Source organism: Sorex fumeus, unplaced genomic scaffold, assembly GCF_029834395.1.
Source record: "Sorex fumeus unplaced genomic scaffold, SorFum_2.1 ptg000137l, whole genome shotgun sequence".
NCBI classification, from domain to species: Eukaryota; Metazoa; Chordata; class Mammalia; order Eulipotyphla; family Soricidae; genus Sorex; species Sorex fumeus.
Window position 1 is genome coordinate 1,265,507 of NW_026606194.1, and position 20,980 is coordinate 1,286,486.

Genomic DNA, 20,980 nt, shown 5'->3' on the forward strand with positions numbered 1-20,980 from the left:
ATAAGAATGGGAGTGCCTCAGGAGCACTCTGATAAACCTAAGCTCCCTGTGGCAAGGGAGGAAGGACATACCAATGTTAAACCTAAAGTTTTTAGAGCTATATTCCAAGAAACAGAGGAATGGGAGTGCCTCAGGAGCATTGTGATGGGTGTAATCCAATAAACCTAAACTCCCTGTGACAAGGGAGACTGGACATACCTATGTTAAACCTAGAATGTTTAGAGCTATATTTCCAACAGAATAGTGTAGAAGTTGGGCTGGAGCGATAGCACAGTGGGTAGGGTGTTTGCCTTGCACGTGGCCCTTGAGGCTGCCCCGAGTTCGATTCCTCTGCCCCTCTCGGAGATCCTGGCAAGCTACCGGGAGTATCTCGCCCGCACGGCAAAGTCTGGCAAGCTCCCCGTGGCGTATTAGATATGCCAAACAGTACCGACAGGTATCAGGATGGACACATTATTGGGCTTGCTCAAGCAAATCAATGAACAATGTGGTAGTGGACAGTGTGGTAGTGGGAAAGATAGGGGAAGTTGAAGATAGGGGCAAATTTCTAATGAACTCCAAAATTTGGAGTGTTTGTTCACACCAGCTTGCAGGCTGTTCTGCTAGGCAAAGCAGCAGCCTCCCTAGAGAAGCATAGTCTGTTTGTTAGAAAAAAGCACATCCTGCCACACCTGTCATTTTCATAAGCACCCACAAAATTAAATTCACCAGGCCTACATCCTGATACCTCGTAAATTTAGTTATTGAAACAAGGAAAAGTGAATACACTAATAAATCAGCTATTGATGTTTACTACCTCACTTGGGGGGGGGGTAACCTATTGTTCCTATTTGCACTCTGTGACGATCTGGCACCCTAGTGGAGTGGTTACAAGAAATTGAGTATGTTTATGGAATAATTGCGCTAAGAAGTAAATTTGCGAACTAAATTTCATATTCTTACTGTAACAAACATCAAACCATCATAGCCGAACAATAGATCAATGTGTTTGAAAAAGAGGCTTTCTCCTACACACCTGCTATACCATTGTTCTTGCCCACTGGTTCAAATTTTGAAGAATTATAGCTTAATGAATCATCTAGTACAAAAATATTAAAAGACTATTTAGCTGCACAGTAGTTAAGGGACTTTCCGTTCATTTGTCTGATCCATGTAGAATTCACGGCTATGTAGACCTTGAGCACTGTTTGAATAGTTGCTGCACATAGCTCTCAAGGAATGACTGGAGAGCACCCTTTGCTCTGAACACACACAAATACAGACACAGGAATTTTTGCTTACACAAATATCTCCCCAGTCATCACCAATCCCCGAGTCCCTTTCTGGGCTACCCCTGAACCCTTTGTGAGCCACGTGATTCACTTAGTTTGTAGCTCTCTCCTATCATTGTGAAAATAAACAGTTGAAGCTACTCAAGACCTGGACGTTCAGTGCGATATAAATGAACATGGGGACTCAGAGAGATGGGCTGGGTGGCTGTTCGCAAAGTATCTTTGTGAATTTTATTTCCTTCGACAAAACAAAGACGTCTGATCGATATGCTATCTGTTCAGTCCGTTACTCTCAATCTATCCCAGACCTGGCAAACATCAGATGTCCTGATCACCTGGTCCTATCCCAGAACCGGGTAAAAATGAACCTTTCTGACCAGGCAAGTACCTGGTGAGGAATATTTGAAGCCTGGCCCTTTAAGGCTCTGGGCGAACGTGCTGATGACGTCACGGAATCGGGATCCTCTTTCTCTCGGGGTCTGGGCGGTGGCGTGGTTGTGCTGGCTGGCCGCCATAGCTGTGGAAGGTGAGGAGCGTGTGAGGGGGCACCCAGGGGAGCAGGGGGGACTGGCATGGTCGGTTTCCCGCCGGCCGCCCGAGTGGTCGTTTGAGCGCCTGAACTTCCGCGGTCTTTGCCTTCTGGGCGGCGGGGTCGCCCCGTGACGGTGGCCCGGGGTGGCGGCCCCTCACCCGGGACGCACTGATCGCCCCTGCGGAAAGCTTTATCTTGTTTATAAATTGATTTTGAGGGAAACAATGTCGTTGTTACTGAGTAGAACTTAGAAAGATGCATGACGGGGGAACGCGGCCGGCCGGGTTTGATCCCGGCACCCCACAGAGTCCCGGTACCAGCCTGGAGTGAGCCCAGAGCCGGGGGCCAGTGATGGGGTGGGTGGGGGGAGGGGCAGGACACATGTATGTGCTTGGGGCTCAAAAGCATTTGGCAGAGCCTTTGATCTTGTTCCTTGTGCATTCAGTGGGTTCTGGGAGTACAGGGAGGTGGGAGCGTCTCTTTACTTTTTCTTTCTTTTTTTTAATTTTGCTTTTTGGCTCACATCCAGCGATGTACGTGGGTTACTCCTGGCTCTCTATTCCATCAAGCACTCCTAGTGGTGCCAGGAACCATGAGGGATGCCCAGAATTAAACCCAGGTTGGCTGCCTTCAAAACAAATGCTCATTTGTCTGTTAACATTCAGGCCCCAAGGTGCAGAGATTTAAGACAACTCAGGGCTGGGAGGAGGGGGATCGGCAGGGGGTGCATCAGGGCTGTGCTATGCCACAGCGGTTCTTGCAACCAAGTGTGCAATCTTAGCAGGAAGTAGCAAAGAGACTTCTAGAGTGTGCCGTAACTCCTCTAGTAATCCAATTTTACATCGGTATTGGCCACACATCTCTTTATTTATTTAAATGAATTAATTATTTAGTCTGGAGGAGTACAGCTGCAAGACTCAGTTACTTCTCTTGCCTCTGCATTCAGGGATCACTCCTGGCTGGGTTCAGGGAACCATATTGGGATGCCAGGATTCAAACTTGGTTTGGCCGAGTGGAAGATAGGCACCTCACCTGCTATATGATCTCTAAAATTCCTTTATAATCTTTTTTATTGTAGTCTTTTTGGGCTACAGCGTCACTCAAAGCTCAGGGCTTACTCTTTGTTTCTGAGCTCAGGCATCATTTTTAACAGTGCTGGGGTGGGTGAACATAGGTACTGTTACCTATTGACCCTGGCTTAGCTGCTTGAAAGAAAAGCACCCTATCAACTTATTATCTTTGCTAACCCTGTATGATTATATTTTCTCAGAAAAAAGAATTTCTGCCTCACCTATCAAGATTCCAAGCATCCCTCACTGTCCATCTCTCCCAGACCAGGGGTGTGCCCTGCTGTTGAAGTGAGTACTTGCAGAAAGGGACCAGCTGCACTAGGTTTTAAATGTCTCACTCTTAGGGGCTGGTCATTAGTATACTCAGGAGGGCGTTTGTCTTTCTTGCAGTGACCAGGGTTATCCCTGACATGCCTTAGGGTCCACAGAGCATCAGTAGGTATGGCCTCAACCCTCCCACTCCAGAATTTGTTTTGACACACGAGCATTCTTTGAACTTCTTTTTGGGTGTTGGCGTATTTCTACTGTCTCTCCCCCCCCATTTGCTACAAACTTGGAGACTCTTCCCCCTTCAGTGTCTGTGTCTGGGATGCAGGGGGAGCCATGCCATGTCCCCCAAAGGTAAAGAAAGTCCCCAACCCTCTGAGCTCCTCTCTCTGGGTCTATCTCACTACTTGAGGAGCAGATGAGGTGAGATTTCAGACCACACCTGGCGTGCTTGAGGTCTGTGTCCTGCTCAGGGGGCTAGGGGTACCAGGGAACGCCCTCTGGCTTCAAGTTGGCCAGTATCTGCTTCAATATGATGTATTCTCTCTTACTCCTCTATTCATACCTTAATTGGAAGTTTTTAAATATGAACATTCTTGAGTCCTTTTGAACCAAAGGCTGTTAGGAGGAAAGGAAGGACTTGGAAGCTCTGAGCAAAATTATGGACTTTAAACTTTCATTTGGGATAAGTGCAATTTTTTTCTCCGCTTTTTGGGTCACACTCGCGATGCTCAGGGCTTATTCCTGACTCTGCACTCAGCCTCTGTACTCAGGAATCACTCCTGGCAGTGCTCGGGGAACCATATGGGATGCCAGGGACCAAACCCAGGTCAGCTGGTTGCAAGACAAACGCCCTGCCCATTGTACTGTCATTCTGGCCCCAAGTGTAATTTTTTATCCCGTTTTTCTTTTATAAAATCATGTACCCGTAGGAGTAAAATCATATAGTCTGCAAACCTGGCCTGTAAGCTCTGAGCACTTCTGAGTGTGGTCCCAAATCAGAAAAAAAAAAAAAAAAACCAAAGGATTGACCCTTGCGAATATATTACTAGATTTCACACCTCTGCTTTTGTCAGATAAATTCCTCATTGCCTTTATTTGGCCAGGAGAGGGATTGGCTGTGTGGGCTTTTGCCAAACCCAGCAGTGCTCTGGGATCAGTCCTTGGTGATTCAGGCTGTCAAGTTGAGTCTGCTGCATGCATGACAAGTGCCCTGCCATTCACTGTGTGCTCTTTCTGGCCCCTGCAAACCTTTGAAATTGCAGTTTGTACTTCTGGCTCAGGTTTGCACCGGGAGGCCCCAGGTGCCAGCAGCCCTGCCTGGACCTCTACCAGCTGGGCCTCATCCCTGTTTCCTGCCTGTATCCTTCTCATAAGGTTCACAGTACTTATAGAGACTTTGATTTCCTGGGGTCAGTGATAGGCCAGGGGTGCACGCCCTGGCCTTGCAGGCAGCCTGTCACACGGTACAATCTCCTGCACAACGCAGGATTCCTCAAGCACCACCTGGGTGAGCCCAAAGATCTACCACCTGTGGCTCCAAAACCCAAGTCTGACCTGCATTCTCCAAAACTGTCTGGTAGAGGTTGACTCATGAACAAAAACTTTTTTTTCTGGTCATACCCCGTGGTTGCTGTTTTTGGTATCCAGTGTGGTGCCAGGGACTGAACCCAGGTCAGCTGTGTACAAGGTCCATACCCTACCATACTATAGTTCTGACACCTAATTTTTTTTTGGTTGGCCACACCCCGCGGAGTTTACCCCTGGCTCTGTTTTCATTGATCGCTCTTGGTTTGGGGATCCTGTGGGGTGATAGGGACTGAACCCTTGTCAGATGTGTGTCAGACATGCACCTTGTGATCTGTGCTATCTCTGTAGCCATCATAAAAATGATTTTATGATGGGTAAAGTCCAGAAACTTGTGTTCATTTTTTCGTTTAACTACACAGTTCACTTTTTAATTGTGTGTTTTTGTTTTGGGGCCACAGCCAGCAGTAATCTGGGTACTGGAGTAACCTGACTCTGCACTCAGAAGTCACTCCAGGTAGCTTGGAGGATCCAGTGGAATGTGAGGGATTAAACCAGAGTAAGCTGCATTCAAGGCAATTGCCCTTCCCAATATGCTGTTGCTCTGGCCCGGGTCCTAATTCTTCTCTGTTCCACTATATTTCTGTTTAGATATCATAACATTTTCAGTTCAAGTGAATCTACGACCTGTGAGTTAGGAGAGTAGGTCAGCTGCTTGCCCTGCCCTCCCTGAGAGCAATTTCAGACTCCAAAGCAGAAACTTATGGTCAGGACCCTGGAGTTTGTGCACCTCTGTCATGCTCACAAAACTGACGTCTCTAGATCTTTGCACGGAGCTTCCTGCTGATTCTTGGGAATTATAGGTGGGAGAAGATGATATTGCGCTGTCCTACCCACCGTCCACAGGGAGGAGGAAAGTGACAAGATGATATGATGCAGTGACAGGAGCACAGAGGCCTTCAGGGGTGACTGTCTCTAGAGTTGTTTCAGGAGGGACCACTGGCTCTACTCATATATGTGAGGTAGGAGGGAAGACCTTTCATTTATTCTCAGGTTCCTTCTGAGCATAGGAAAGTTTATACAGGAATGAAACATTATTCATGTCAGGACTGTGGGAGGGTCTTCACTTTCTATTTTTTTTGGGTGATTCCTGGATCTGCACTCAGGAGTTACTCCTGGCAGTGCTCAGGGGACCATATGGGATGCTGGGAATTGAACATGGGTCGGCTGCATGCAAGGCAAACGCCCTACCCGCTTTTCTATCGCTCCAGCCCGGGTCTTCACTTTATACTCAAACTTTTTCATCCACAAGAAAATCCACACTGCAGTGAATCCATTTTTGTGTAAGGAGTGTGGCAAGGCCTTTGCTTATTATGCAAGCCTTTTGAGGCACAAAAAAATTCATACTGGAGATAAACCTTATGTTTGTAAAAACTTTGGCAACGTCTTCACTTCCCCTTAACTCCTTATTAAACATAGGAAAACTCATACTCGAAAAAAAAACATATATTAGGGTGTGGGAAGATCTTAACTCAATCCACACACTTTGCTTTGCGTAAAAATCATTTTTCTAGGATTGAGGCCTTACATATGTAAGGACTGCAGGAAGATTTTCATGCAATTAGCATAACTTTCTGAACAGGAAAATTCACACTGGAGAGAAACCTCATAAGTTTAAGGAATGTAGGAAAGCCATCCGTTTGTCCTTTAGCACTTATTACACATATGAAAAGTCATTTTAGAGTGAAACCTTATATATGCCAGGAGTGCGGAAAGGAAAGGCCTTTACTGGATCTGCAGGCCTTACTATGCATAGGAGAATTCACACTGGGGAGAAACTATTCATATATATATATATATATATATATATATTATATATATATACACACATATATGCACACATATACATGTAAGAACATGGGAAGTCCATCATTCGCACCTGCAGCCTTTAAAGGTATAAGAGAATTAATACTGCATAAAATCGTGTGAGTAAGGAATATAGGAAGGCTTTCGTGTTCCCCTCAAGCCTTAGTAAATTATCAATTCCCTAATAACAATGGCCTGGGTCACATCATGGCCCTTAGGTAAAACAATTTTAGTTTCGACAAGTGGGTGGGGGATTGCTACAAAAGTACAGTCCAGAAGGAAATAATCTTGGTGCATTTAAAAGCTTCCTGTGACATTAGTACCATAAGGGAAAGGTACTTGCTGATTATCACCTGGACCCAGGCTATGACAATGTCCTGGCATTTGGCCTTCACATTATGTGAACTGGTAAATAATGAATCTTAGTGGTAAATCGAGGTGGAAGGAATTAAATAAAACGTAAATATGTGGGGGCTAGAGGATGAGAGATGCATGCTGAGAGTAGACTCTAGACCGAACATGATTGCCACTCAATGCCTCTTTTGCAAACGTCAACACCCAAAAGGAGAGAGAGAAAAAAAAGGAATGCCCTAGCACAGAGGCAGGGTGGAATGGGGGGTGGCGGGGTTGGAGGGATACTGGGATTAGTGGTGGTGGAGAATGGGCAATGTATACTCAATCATTGTATAACTGAAACCCAGGCACAAAAATTTGTTAGTCTACAACTGTACCTCATGGTGTTTTACTAATAAAAATTAGGAAAAAAATAGTTGTGGGCTGGAGTAATAGCGCAGTGGGTAGGGAGTTTACCTTGCACGTGGCCGACCCAGGTTCAATTCCCAGCATCCCATATGGTACCCTGAGCACCACCAAGGGTAATTCCTGAGTGCAGAGCCAAGAGTAACCCCTGTGTGTCGCCTAAAAGCAAAAGAAATAAATAAATAGTTACAAAAATTGCATTTTGCTGGGTACTGTCAAGGCTCACATTGGTTTCAATCGTTTCTGTGATTCTGGCTTGGCTCAGAGGCCCTGGATTGCGGGGATCATGGCAGAGATTAACCATGATACTGCACAGAACTTTTTGACTTCGGTTATACAGTCAAACCTCCAATCTGCAGGCCCTTTTGTGTTATATTGTGGGGAGCCACATCCCGCTGTGCTGCCTATATTTGGTGTCCAGGTTAGTCACGGGCAAGGAGTCACTTTACTTGCTGTAGCATATCTCCATTCCTTATATTCAGGTTTCCATTCAATTTATACAAACATTGAGGATAAATGTTTTGAGATTTTTACTTTGGAAGCATTAAAATCCTAACAATGTAATATTCACCAGAATAGTAAACACCATGTACACATGTGCAGAAGGCCAAGCCAGCCTGCAGAGTGACCAGTGTGGTTTGCTGCCTGTTAGCCCCTCCTTTCTGGGAGTTGGTCTATTGTAGGATAACACTCTTTTGTCCTTCCTCAGGTAGCTTAGGTTTGTCAGGTCACACCCATCTAAGAATACTGAACTTGTATTGTAAGCAATGTCCTTTCTGTGTGGACACAGGAAGACAGTTAATATTATGCTTTGTAACTTGGGAGTTGATTGACTCCGAATAATATTTACTCCTGGGCATCTGATTTCTTGATTCAGTGGCCCTTAGTTCCTAGCACCCCAAAAGCAGGGTCCCGACGAGGGACTGAATGGACCCAGGGCAAGCAGTGAGCTACCCTGGCATCGAAATGGGCCAGGCCAAAGAGCCACAATACTCAACTATAAGTTGAGGGCATGATCATGGACAAATGCTGTCATGATCTAAAAGTAAGTAACGACGAGACTAGGACCCTGCTGGAGCTAGGAAGATTAACCTGGCCTGAGGACTGTGAAATGTATAGTGAGATGTTCTCAGGAAGAACCAAACTAAGTTTATAACTCTTACTGTGCTCATACAGAATGACATTGCTAGAAATATTAGAAGTATATTTATTACAACTATTTAAGTAGATTACTAACTGAGGGAAGAACACACCCTTGTTGGGATCCCACCCTTGGGTGGATCTTCTAGTAATCTGAAGTAATCTCTGTAGATGAGATTTTACCCTTGAGTTAATCTCCTGGAGGAGTGGTCCTACCTCTCTTTGTTGATCCGTCAGTATTCAACCCACCTTTATGTCACCGCCTTATGTGACTACTATATAAACTAAGACGTAAGCTCGGAAAAGGAGTCACAAGTGAGTGAGCTCGGGCTCCAGAGATCCAGAGTCAGAGCCAGAAGAAGAGAGCTTCCAAGACTGGGGCCCAGGAGAGAAAGAGGCAGAGAAAGACAGGCGTGAATAGGATTGGAATAAACTACTATTGATATAGAGCGGCCTGGCCCCCGTTTCTTCTTCCGTCTGCCCTTGGCCAACAGCCATTCCGATCCAGGCCACACACAGCGGCTCAAGAGCACCGAACGCAGGCGGTGAGACAGTACCATCCAGTGAGCCCGTGAACACACAACCTTCAGCGTGTTAAGATTTTACAGTCTATATGCTGTATTTTATATACTTTTATTTTGGGGGAAACCTGACATTTCTTAAGAGTTACTCCTCATGGTTCCCATGCCACCATTGGGGAATATCAGGGACTGAAATCAGGTTGACCGAGTTCAAGGTAGGTGCCCAACACACTGCACTACCCTTCAGGCCAGGTACTCCTTTTTTTTTCTTTGTGGGTTATACCCGGTGATGCATAGGGGTTACTTCTGGCTTTGCTATAAGGAATTACTCCTGGTGGTGCTCAGCAGGACTGTACTACTGTTCAAGAAGGGAGACATCCATGGCATTGACAACTATGGCCCGATCTGCCTATTGTCTGTCATCTACAAGTTGTTCACTCGAGTCATCCTGAATAGGATTGGCAGAACACTAGATGAAGGACAACCATGCGAGCAAGCAGGGTTCCGCAAAGGATTCAGCACCATTGACCATATCCACATGATAACCAAGCTCATTGAGATTTCTCGGGAGTTCAAGATGCCGCTCTGTGTAACGTTCATTGATTTAAAGAAGGCCTTTGATTCTGTTGAGAAGGAAGCGGTCATTGAAGCCCTAGCCAATCAGGGAATTCAAGCCCAATACATCAAGATCCTCCGTGAGCTGTATTGCGGATTCACTACCAGGATCTCACCATTCTACAAAGAAGTGATCGTTGATGTCAAGAGAGGGGTGTGGCAGGGTGATACGATTTCACCGAAACTCTTCAGTGCCACCCTCGAGAACATCATGCGACGACTGGAATGGGAAGGAATGGGAGTGAAGATAGATGGTCGGCAACTACACCACCTCCGCTTTGCTGATGACATTGTTTTAATAACACCAAACATCAGCAAAGCTGCACAAATGCTGGCCGACTTTGACCGTGAGTGTGGAAAGGTAGGACTAAAGCTGAATCTTACGAAGACAATGTTTATGAGAAACAGCCTCGTTCCTGACGCCCCATTCGCTCTCAATGGAACGACCATCTCCGAATGCAACAGCTATGTGTACCTAGGTCGAGAGGTCAACATGACAAATGACCTGGCACCCGAGCTGCGCAGGAGGAAGAGAGCAGCTTGGAACGCCTTCAAGAATGTCGAAGAAATAGCTAAGAGGACGAAGAACCTCCGGCTATGGGCACATCTCTTTGATTCCACTGTTCTTCCTGCATTAACATATGCCTCAGAGACCTGGGCCCTTCGCAAACAAGATGAGAACGCTAGTCAGGTCTCCCAAAGAAGAATAGAAAGAGCTATGCTTGGAATATCACGTTTCACTCAAATGAGAGAACGAATCCGGAGTTCTGACATCCGTCGACGATCAAGGATCAGGGACGCTGTCTCATTTGCCAAGGTGTCGAAAATCAGATGGGCTGGTCACATAATGAGATTTAAAGATGACCGTTGGACTAGAGCTGCTACTGATTGGATTCCACGGGATGTCAAGTGACCGCGTGGCCGCCCACCTACCAGATGGTCAGACTTCTTCGTCAAGATCATGAACGATCGGTTTGAGGCCCTTCATGTTCCCAGAGCGAACAGATGCCATTGGGCTACACTAGCACGCGACAGGGACAAATGGAGACGTTACTGGCGCCCGCTCGAGCAAATCGACGATTAACGGGAAGTTAAGTGATTAAGTGATTAAGTGGTGCTCAGGGGACCCTATGGGATGCTGGGAATCAAAGCCAAGTCAGCTGTGTTCAAGCAAATGCCCTACCTACTATGCTATCTCATTCCAGCCCCTGGCCACATACTCTTGGTTTGAAACCTTGTTTCTAAAACTGCCTCCTAGGGTTTTCCTTGTAGACAAGTGTCCACTGCTCTTGTGTTGTTAAGGGGTAGAAGCCTTTGCTCCTGTTCAGTGTCTCTCCGACTCTCAAGATTGTTACTAGATCAGTTCCTCTCTGCACCTCCAGGGCTGGCTGCAGAGTCACTGCAAATACTGGATTGGGGAACTTCTTCCTCCAGATCCCTACTTTGTGACCGATCACTCTAGCCACCACCTTCTTCACTCCTTTATGTGAGCCTATAACACTTGCAGTACACTCTTTTTTTTTCTTTTTGGGTCACACCCAGCGATGCTCAGGGGTTACTCCTGGCTCTGCACTCAGTAACTACTCCTGGAAGTTCTTGGGGGACCATAAAGGATGCTGGGGATTGAACCTGGATCAGCTGCATGCAAGAGAGATGTCCTGTCCACTGTGCTGTCGCTCTGACCCAGCCAACAGTACATATTTACTAGCATTGTTCTAGTGGTTTCCTATAGAGGGAAAGGTAAAAGCAATGTACATGTTCCTGGGAGACAGAGTGTCTCCTTGCATGAATCCACCAAGAGAATTTCCTCTGCCAAATGTTTATATATGTAAATGATCAATCACACCTATGTCCTTACCTTAACCTCCACCTTCAGATGTTCTATAAGTATGGTAGCTGCTCTACATTAATTGAGCCATTTTCACCATGGGTCTGTGGTTCCCCATCTCTCTGTCTTTCCCTCTGTTGGAAAAGCCTGGGGAAGTGAGGAGTCGGCTCTGGACCGCCAACGCTTCACAGTTCCCCCACATTTTACTTCGTGAACTCTCAGTGATCAGTTGCTCTTTATTCCGTTCTCCTGCGTACTTATATCAGTCTCCCACTTCCCCTCATTCAGAATTCGAGACAACACTGAATGTGGAGTTGAGGCCATACTCACTGGCTCACTGGGGTCTCCTGGGGCTCTGAGATCACCAGGTAGCCCCCTAGGGCCCTAAAACATAAACGGGTTCACGATCACTCAAGCTCAGGGTAGCCCTCACTCATGAGCGTTCCCAGAGTGCAAAGGCCCCCCAAGAACAAGGGCTGAATCCTCTCTTTATACTCCCTGTTGGGGGCTCCCAGGGAGAATTGAGCCCCAGGAAAAGGGGCACAAATCAGTGGGGAGATGCTAAGAGAGGTCCCATTCTGGCACTCCTCCTGCCGCCCTGCCCAGCTGAGACCCCATGGTGCTGGCGGGAGGGTCCCCACTTGCAACTCCCTCATCATCTGGGATTCAGTCTCAGTTCAAGGATGCTGTATCAGGGAGGGCATTTGCCTTGCCTCTAGAAACCTGGGTTTGATCCCCAGCATCCCGCATGATTCCCCAGCGCTGCTAAGAGTAATAATCCATGATTGCAGAGCCAGAAATAAGCCCTAAGCACACACACACCCAGTGTGGCCCCAGGACAGAACATTACCGGGAGAGAAAGAGGGAGAGATGTGGCTTCATGGGAAAATGTGGAGAGAGCAGGCTCGGAAGAGAAAGCAAGCCCCCTGACCTGCTCTTTTTTATTTTTGGCCTTGGCATATCTTCTCCTATTATTACTATGATTATTATTCAAATTACTATTTGGTTTTAGAGTTATTCCTGGATAAAGGTGATTCCTCCTGACTTGATGCTAAAGGGTTGACCTTTGTAGGGTCTGTTTTTTTTTTTTCCTTTTTGGTCACACCCGGCGATGCTCATGGGTTACGCCTGGCTCTGCACTCAGGAATCACTCCTGGCGGTGGTCAGGGGACCATATGGGATACTGAAAATTGAAGCGGAGTCAGCCGCATGCAAGGCAAACACCCTACCCGCTGTGCTATCACTCCAGCCCCAAGGGTTGCCCTTGGTAGGACTCAGGGAGCCATGTGGTACCACGGACTATACCTGGGGCTCTGGCATGCAAAATGTGCTGCAGCCCTTTAAGGATCTACTCAGACCCAAGCTTTTATCTTATTATTACTTGGTTTGGAGCCACATGCACCGGTGCTCAGAGAATTCCTCTTGTTCTGTGCTTGAAAATCACTACGGGTAAGGCTCAAGGATCCCTTGGCGTGCTACGGATGGTGCCCTACCCTCTAACCTATCTCTCTGATGCTCAAGGCAGAAATTTGGGGATGGAGTGATAGCACAGCATGTAGGGTGTTTGCCTTGCATGTAGCCAACCCAGATTCAATTCCCAGCATCCCATTATGGTCCCTCGAGCACTGTCGAGGAGCTCGGAGCTCGGAGCCAGGAGTAACTCCTGTGCATTGCTGGATGTGACCCCAAAAGAAAAAAAATTAAAAAAATAATAATGTGGGAGAGAGCGCCAGGAGTCTGGAAACCACCAAATTCCTTGGCAAAGCTGTTTTTTCGATGATATTTTCTCCTGTGCTTCCCTCCCAAGCACCCAAGTGGAGGAGAGGGGGCGACCATGATGCTTTCTGTTGGCAGGGCAACAGCAGTGTTCAAGAAATCGACTGGGGACCCCACTGGCAATTCCTGGCCAATGGGGTGGCAGTTCATTGCAAAGTCTCGAGGATGAGGTGCTGGAGGTCACCTGGGCTACCCTGGGCAGACACCTGAAAGGGCCTTTAGAGAACCCATCCATTCCTGGGGGATCGAGTCTGTTTGTGGTGCTGCGGATTGAACCCACACATACCAAGCTTGCAACCTCACTCCCAGTCCCTGCAATGACACATGTAAAGAGGAGAAAATGCAGGCCCAGGGAAGTGCAGCAGCTTCCCTGAGGTGACACAGCACGAAGAAGTAGCCTTTCTCAGGGGATCCTCAGGGCAGCAAGAAGCAGGGAGCATGGACATGCATCCCAACCACCACCCCGCCCCTGTCCCCAGGTCCGAGTGGAATTCCCCCACAAGGAGGCTCCATGCAGGGCGTCCAAACTGGGATCCCCCTGGTGTCAGAGGGTGGTTGTGCTACCTACGTTATCCATACGGTGCCCTATATGCTCATCCCCCTGGAGACCGGTCAGGTGGACGTGGAGGTGAAGGTCGTGAGCATCGAAACCTGGGACCATGTGAGGAAGACCAACTTGGTCCAGGTAATGGACCAGAGAAGAGATGGGGGGCGCGGAGGGACCCTCCCCAGGCTACAGTCTAGTCTCCAGGTGGGACAGTTGGGAGTGTTAGGGCGCGGATCATGATCTCCCTTTAATGACAAAGAGACTCCAGAGACTGCAAACAGCAAGCAAGGTTCATTGTAAGACTGGCTAGTCAGGGTCGAGCCACCTAAACAGACAAGCAGATCAGTTAGGTAAGGCAAGACCCCGAACTTCTTCAAAGGGGATCTTATATAGGCCTTCACTGGCCTTACAGCAAAGCCCTCGCATTTCATTGCCAATAGATTTGTAACAACATATACTTTCTTAACCAATCCATTTAAAAGTACATCACTCCTTAGCCTATAGATTCAAAGATATGTATTTACATACATAGGCATTGTGGCTAATGGGCATCTGGTAACTAGGATATTTGGTTATCACCTGGCTTCCTTTGATTCTCAGCCCTGCATTCCAGTGGAGGTGGATAAAGTTCCTAACAGAGGTAATAGATAAGGAAGGCCCAACAAATGGTTCCCGAATTTACATCCCAACAGGAAACAGTCAACAAATGGATTCAGAATTTGCATTCCAATAAGGAATGGTTTCACTCTAAAGCTCTGCTAGGGAAAGGGGCAGGAAAGGGAGAGTTACTAATTTGTAGAGTTTTAACTCTGGAATCTCCCTCAGGGTCCCTTAGGACCTTACAGTAACTACTTCCAGTGGTACCGGGGGACCCTGTGGTACTAGAGGTGAGCCCAAAAAAACCATCTACAGGCAGAGAAATCCTTGATCCCAGGGATCATTGAAATCGCTCACATCTGTCATTCATAAACCTGATCCTCCTGGCATAGCACTTTCTGTTCAATACACAAAACAAGTACTTTTTTTGTAAGGGCGGGGGGGGGGGGGGTAATGCACAACCAGAAATGCCCAGGAGTTACTTCTGGCTCCACAGGCAGGATCACTGCAGGTGGGTCTGGGAGGGGAAGGGATCAAATCCAGGTCATCCACTGCAAGAAAAACGCCCAGAAATTCCTAAAATCTGAATTTCAGTTTACCTTGAATACATCATTTAATCTCTCCTAGGCCTTGGGTGGGATACACAATGCATCCATTATCCCTGGGTTCTTCATGGCTTGCCCTTTGATTTTTTTTTTTCATTTTTTGTGTCCCGCCTGGGTGATACTCAGGGGTTTCTCCTGAATATGCACTCAGGAATTACTCTGGGAGTGTGGTGCTTGGGGGATCCTATGGCAAACACTCAGCTTCAACCTTTTGATCTCTTAAATATACACTCCTAGTTCATTCTTTATTTTACAGTTCTCAAGTTCAAATCAAACTGGTGACTTCAGTACTATGAGGGAAAGGGAATTGCTGATGAATGCAATTCAGGGAAACACAAAGATCTTCCCATTCTGTACACTCTTAAGACTTCTTGCCACTGTGTATTTTCATACGCCTATGAAGACCTGAGTTCCTGGTGAACCTGAATTAACCTCCTGAGTTACCTTATATAGCAAACCATAATAATAATAGTAATGATTACTATTTCCTATGCCAGTGTCCCAGCACTTAGACTTGATGTGTATGTTAACCTGTAAATAATGGGTCCTGTTTTTCTTTTCTTTTTTTTCCTTTTTTTTTCTTTTTGGATCACACCCGGAGATGCTCAGGGATTACTCCTGGCTTTGCACTCAGGAATCATTCCTTGTTGTGCTCGGGGGACCATATGGGATGCTAGTAATCGAACCTGGGTCTTCCGCATGCAAGGCCAGTGCCCTACCCTCTGTGCTATTGTTCTAGCCCCTGTAAATAATGGGTCTTGCTGATGGAATCCAGGTGAAAACTGATGAAATAGGATCTAGTAAATGGGTACAAAACCACCCCTCAATCACAGCTATCAGTGTCACTCTTTTTGGTTTTTTTGGTTTGTTGTTTGTTTTTTGGTCAAACCCAGAGATTCGCAGGGGATACTCCGGACTCTGCACTCAGGGATTACTCCTGGTGGTTCTTGGGGGACCCTATGGAATGCTGGAAATCTAACCCGGGCTGGCTGTGAGCAATGCGAACGTCCTACACGCTGTGCTATCACTCCATCCCGGTGTTTCGTTTTTTTCTTGGACTCCGGTTTGAGGCAGAGACACTGGTTGGGGTGGTTTATGATAGAGACCAACCAGAATATTGCAGTGAATCCTTTGGAATGTCAAAAGAGGCAAACCTCCACACTTCAGGCCTTCCTCTGTTATGTTTTGAGGAGCGCTTTGCTCAGGCCATTCTCTTGGCTCTGAGCTCATCCATACCTGCGAGGGAGGACATAGGTATCCTTATGGGGATCTGGACTTTGAATCCTGATCAGTCTTGTGCAGTCGAGCACCTTCCCGCTGTATCAAATCTGTGCTCCTAGTATTCATATTTTTATTAGATTTCCCTAAGCATTGAGGATAAATATTTCTTAAAAGTTTAGGATAATGGCCCTGTCATTGTTCTTTAATAGGGTGGCTTAGAGATAGTTGAAATGGACTTGACTGTGCACAGAAAGATTTCTGATGGTTCCATGAAAGGATGGAACTGGCCCCTTGATAAAAATATTTTACAAATGGTGGGAACTTGGCAGAGTGCCCAAACTCCCATCTCAGCAGGCAAAAACATCAGCTGTGATGATTAACTATAAAGGGTGGTCACATTCCTGGATTCCACTCTCCTCATTTCAGTTATATAAGGAGAAAAGATGACAAAACCTTGCGTTTGCAAGTGGTATAATCTCAACCCTACTAGCCACTGAATTGATTAAAACCGTGTTTGGTTTGTCCAAAAGACAAAGTCTACAAAATATTCTGGTATGCTGTGGTGCCCATTAGTTACTATGCGTCTCCGATTTTAGGGTTGGTCCATACATGGGGTTTATTTATTGAAGTATGTTTTATGTAATTCATGCCATACTTGGAAGTTCTTAGGAGTTTGTGTTGTTTTGGATGCCAGGAATGGAACTCAGGAAAACCATGTTTAATACAAGCATTAAGCCACAGTACTAACCTCTTTCCCCATAGAACTAACTCTTTCCCACAGTACTAACCCCTTTCCTCTTGGTTGAAAACATGTTTCTAGAGCTGCATCCTGGAGTTTCCTTATAAGTGAGAGTTCTCTCCTTGCATGTTTTCAAAGGGTAGAGTGTTCACTGTACAGTGCTCTCTGATGTTCTTCCCATCAATTGATCCTGTCCAGTGTCTCTCTAGATCCCTGGGTTGCTGCTGGGCCAGTTCCTCTACATCTTCAAGGCTGGCTTCAGATTCACTGCACCCAACTTGATTAATGACTTCCCAGAGAAACTCATTGTCCCAGGAGCCATTCACAACCTACTTGCCTGCTCCTGTTTTACTTTGATTCAACCTGCTTTTGTTTTTATGACGGACGTGTGTGTGGAAGCATTGGCTCCATATTTGACCAGTACAGGACCAAGGGACTCTGCCTTAACTCGCTGCTCTGAACTCTGTGACAAGTCCCTCCAGCACTTGCTTCTCCTCTCCTTTATCCGAACTACTGTCCCTTGCACTGATTCACCTGGGCTGCCATAATGGTCTGTCTGCACTTGGAACCTGGCACTTTAAGGCTCCTTGGTGAAATGGATGATGACACAGACAGAGTCTTCCATGCGCACTTTACTTCCTAATGATGTCATATGGATCAGGCCTCATCTGGGCATGCGTTTAAAGGACAAAGTGATGCTTCAGTCGAAGGGGGGGCACTGAAGGCCAATTAGTGGCAGGACATGAGGACCTCTCACCTCCAGTGCCTGTCATGTGACCAACGGGATCGTGCCAGCTTTTGGGACACTTTTGTGGTTGTTTTTCACTCTCCCCCCATCCATATCCAGTGAGTTCCTCGGGTCTGCATTGCTCCAGAGGCTTTAGGATAATGTAGAGCTTTGCTGGTTGCATTGGGAGGATTTATCACGGCACATGTGTCTCAGGTGTGAGCTTGGGGTCATCTTCGTCTCCAGCTCTGCGATGGGGCAGCATAGCCTGGGTGCAGGCCTGAACATGGGGGGCTGTGGGTATTGAGGATGCTGGACCTGCTGATGGAAGAAGTCTTGACTATCCAAACCTTCTCAACCAGGGGTTGTACCAGTCCCTGTCCCGCAGCTTTCTGTGTAGACATGCATATGTAAAACTGCCAGATCACTTTGAATGGCGGCTCCTCAGCCCGCAATGGTGAGGGACCCTGTTGAAGCCAGTCTTTTTCATTGGCACCTGCCAGGAGGAATCCTGGGGACCTGGTCCTAGCATGTGGCTGAAGGTTGTAAATGAATAAATAATTGAACGATGGGACTCAGAGTGATGGTCTTGGCGGCTGTTTGCCAAGTATTTTAGTGAATTTTATTTCCTTCGTAAATACAAAGACTCTCTGCTCGACATGTTATCTGTTCAGTTCATCCCTCTCTATCGATCCCAGACCTGGCGACCCCCAGCTCTCTGGATCACCTGATCCTATCTCAAAAACGGGGGAAAATGAACCTTTCTGACCAGGCAAGTACCTGATCAGGTCAGGAATATTTGAAGCCTGGCCCTTTAAGGCTCTGGGCGAACGTGCCAATGACAACACAGAATCCGGGTCCTTTATCTGCCTGAACTTGGCGTTCTTTTAGGAAGTGCCAGCGGGTTGCGTGGTTGCGGAAGGTGAGGACAGAATCCGGGTCCTTTATCTGCCTGGACTTGGCGTACTTTTAGGAAGTGCCAGCGGGTTGCGTGGTTGCGGAAGGTGAGGAGCGGGTTCAGGGGCACTCAGGGGAGCAGGGAGGTCCAGGAAGATTGGTTCCCTAGCCGCCCTCCCTGGTGGTCACTCTGAGCGCCTAAACCTCCGGGTCTCTGCCTTGTGGGCAACGGGGCCGCTCCGTGGCAGTGGCCCGGGGTGGCGGCCCCTCACCCGGGACGCACCAAGCGCTCCTGCCAAAAGCTTTATCTTGTTTATAAATTGATTTTGAGGGAAAACGGTCATTTTTACTGAGGAGAACTTACTTAGAAAGATGTGTAAGGGGGGAACGCGGCCGGCCAGGTTCGATCCCGGCAACCCACATCATCAGATCACGGCCTGGAGTGAGCCCAGTGCCTGGAGTAAACCCTGGGCATGCCCCCCCCCCATAAATAAAAGGTGGGTGGGTAGATGAAGCATGTGGTCGAGGAGGAAAACGAATTTGAAGTGCTAAGGTCGTTCTGAAAGCTCCAGAAACAAGAACAATAACCGAACAAACAAAAGTGAAAAAAAAAAGTTGTTTTAAATATTTTATGTGTTTTTGACCCTTATCCCATGGCGCTCAGGACTCCCTCCCTGGGGATCCGAAAACCCGTTGGGGTGTCTGGATGTGAGGCCAGAGCCCTCCCTGCTGACCCATCGCTGGGGTCCCTCACAAAGCAGAAAGTGTCAGAGCTAGAGGGAGCCTCAGTCTCCCCCAGATCTGATGGGGCGTGTGAGGGCACTTCAGCATTAATTTAGTTTTGGGGCATCTCCCAGCACCTGGTCAGTCACAGGGGTGGGTAAATCATCCCAGCAGTGTCCCCAGGACATCCCGTTACTGGCCCCCTGTCATTCCTTAGTCAGATTGTGGAGTAGGTAAAGCATAGGATTCCCTCATCAAAGGGACCTGGGGGTGCATTCTTTTTCCTCGTGGGGGGTGTTGAGCCCCACCTGGCAGTGTTCAGGGGTCAATTCTGGGGTTGCTCAGAGTACCCCATATCTGGGTCAGCAGCATAAAGGAAAAAACACCGTCCCCTCTGTCCTGTCATTCTTGGGGGGTGTTGGGCCTGGATGGGGGGAGGGGCTGGGCATATTCTCTATGTGCTTGGGGCTCAAAAGCATTTGACAGAGTCTTTGATTTTCACAGGTTCTTGTCCATTCAGTGGGTTCTGGGAGTTCAGGGAGGTGGGGAGCTTTTCTTTCCTTTTTATTTATTTTGCATTTTGGTCACACCCAGCGAGGCATTATGGTTACTCCTGGCTCTAAATTCAGCAAGCACTCCTAGTGGTGCTAGGAACCGTAAGGGATGCCCAGAATTAAACCCATGTTGGCCACCTTCAAAAGAAATGCTCACTTGTCTATGCTGTCACTGAGGCCCCAAGGTGTGGAACTTAAAGCCAACTCAGGTTGCGGTCTGGAGGGGTGCATCAGGGTGGTGCTACAGAGGGTCTTGCAACCAAATATGCCATCTTAGCAGGAAGTAGCTTGGGCACTTCCAGAGTGTTCCCTAAACCCTAATGCAATTTAGGATCACTATTGGCCACCACACCTTTATGCGTTTAAATGAGATAATTATTTAGTCTGTAGGAAGTACTACTGCAAGACTCAGTTACTTCTCCTGCCTTTGCACTCAGGGATCACTCCTGGCTGGGCTCAGGGCACCGTATGGGATGCCAGGATTCAAACTTGGTTTGACCGAGTGCAAGACAAGCACCTCACCTGCTATACTGTGTCTCCAATCTCTTTACACAGAAATTTCTTTTTTTTTTTTTTGGCTTTTTAGGGTCATATCTTGCTATACTCAGTGTTTTCTCAGACTTTGCATTCAGGAGTCTCTCCTGGCAGTACTGGGGGACCATATGGGATTTCGGGAATCGAACCCGGGTTGGCCGTATGATAGGCAAACTCCCTACTGCTGTACCATCGTTCTGACCCCAGAACTGTCTTCATTGTACTGTTTTGGCCACAGCAGCACTTATTGCTCAGGGGTTACTCTTGGTTCTGAGTTCATGTATCATTTTTAGCAGTGCTGGAGTGGGTGAGCCTATGTACTATTGCATATTGACCCCGGCATAGCTGCTTGAAAGAAAAGCACCCTATCAACTTATTAGCTTTGCTAACCCTATGTAATTATATTTCCTCAGGAAAAAGAATTTCTGCCTCACCTGTCCAGATTCCCAGCATGTCCACTGTCCATCTCTCCAAGACCAGGAGTGTGCTCTGCTGTTGAAGTGAGTACTTGCAGAAAGGGGTTTTCCAGGGACCAGCTGCAATAGGTTCTAAATGTCTCACTCTTAGGGGCTGGTGCAGTACTATAGCCAGGAGGGCGTTTGTCTTTCTAGCGGTGACCAGAGTTATCCCTGCCACAACATCACTAGGTGATACTGTCCCCTGA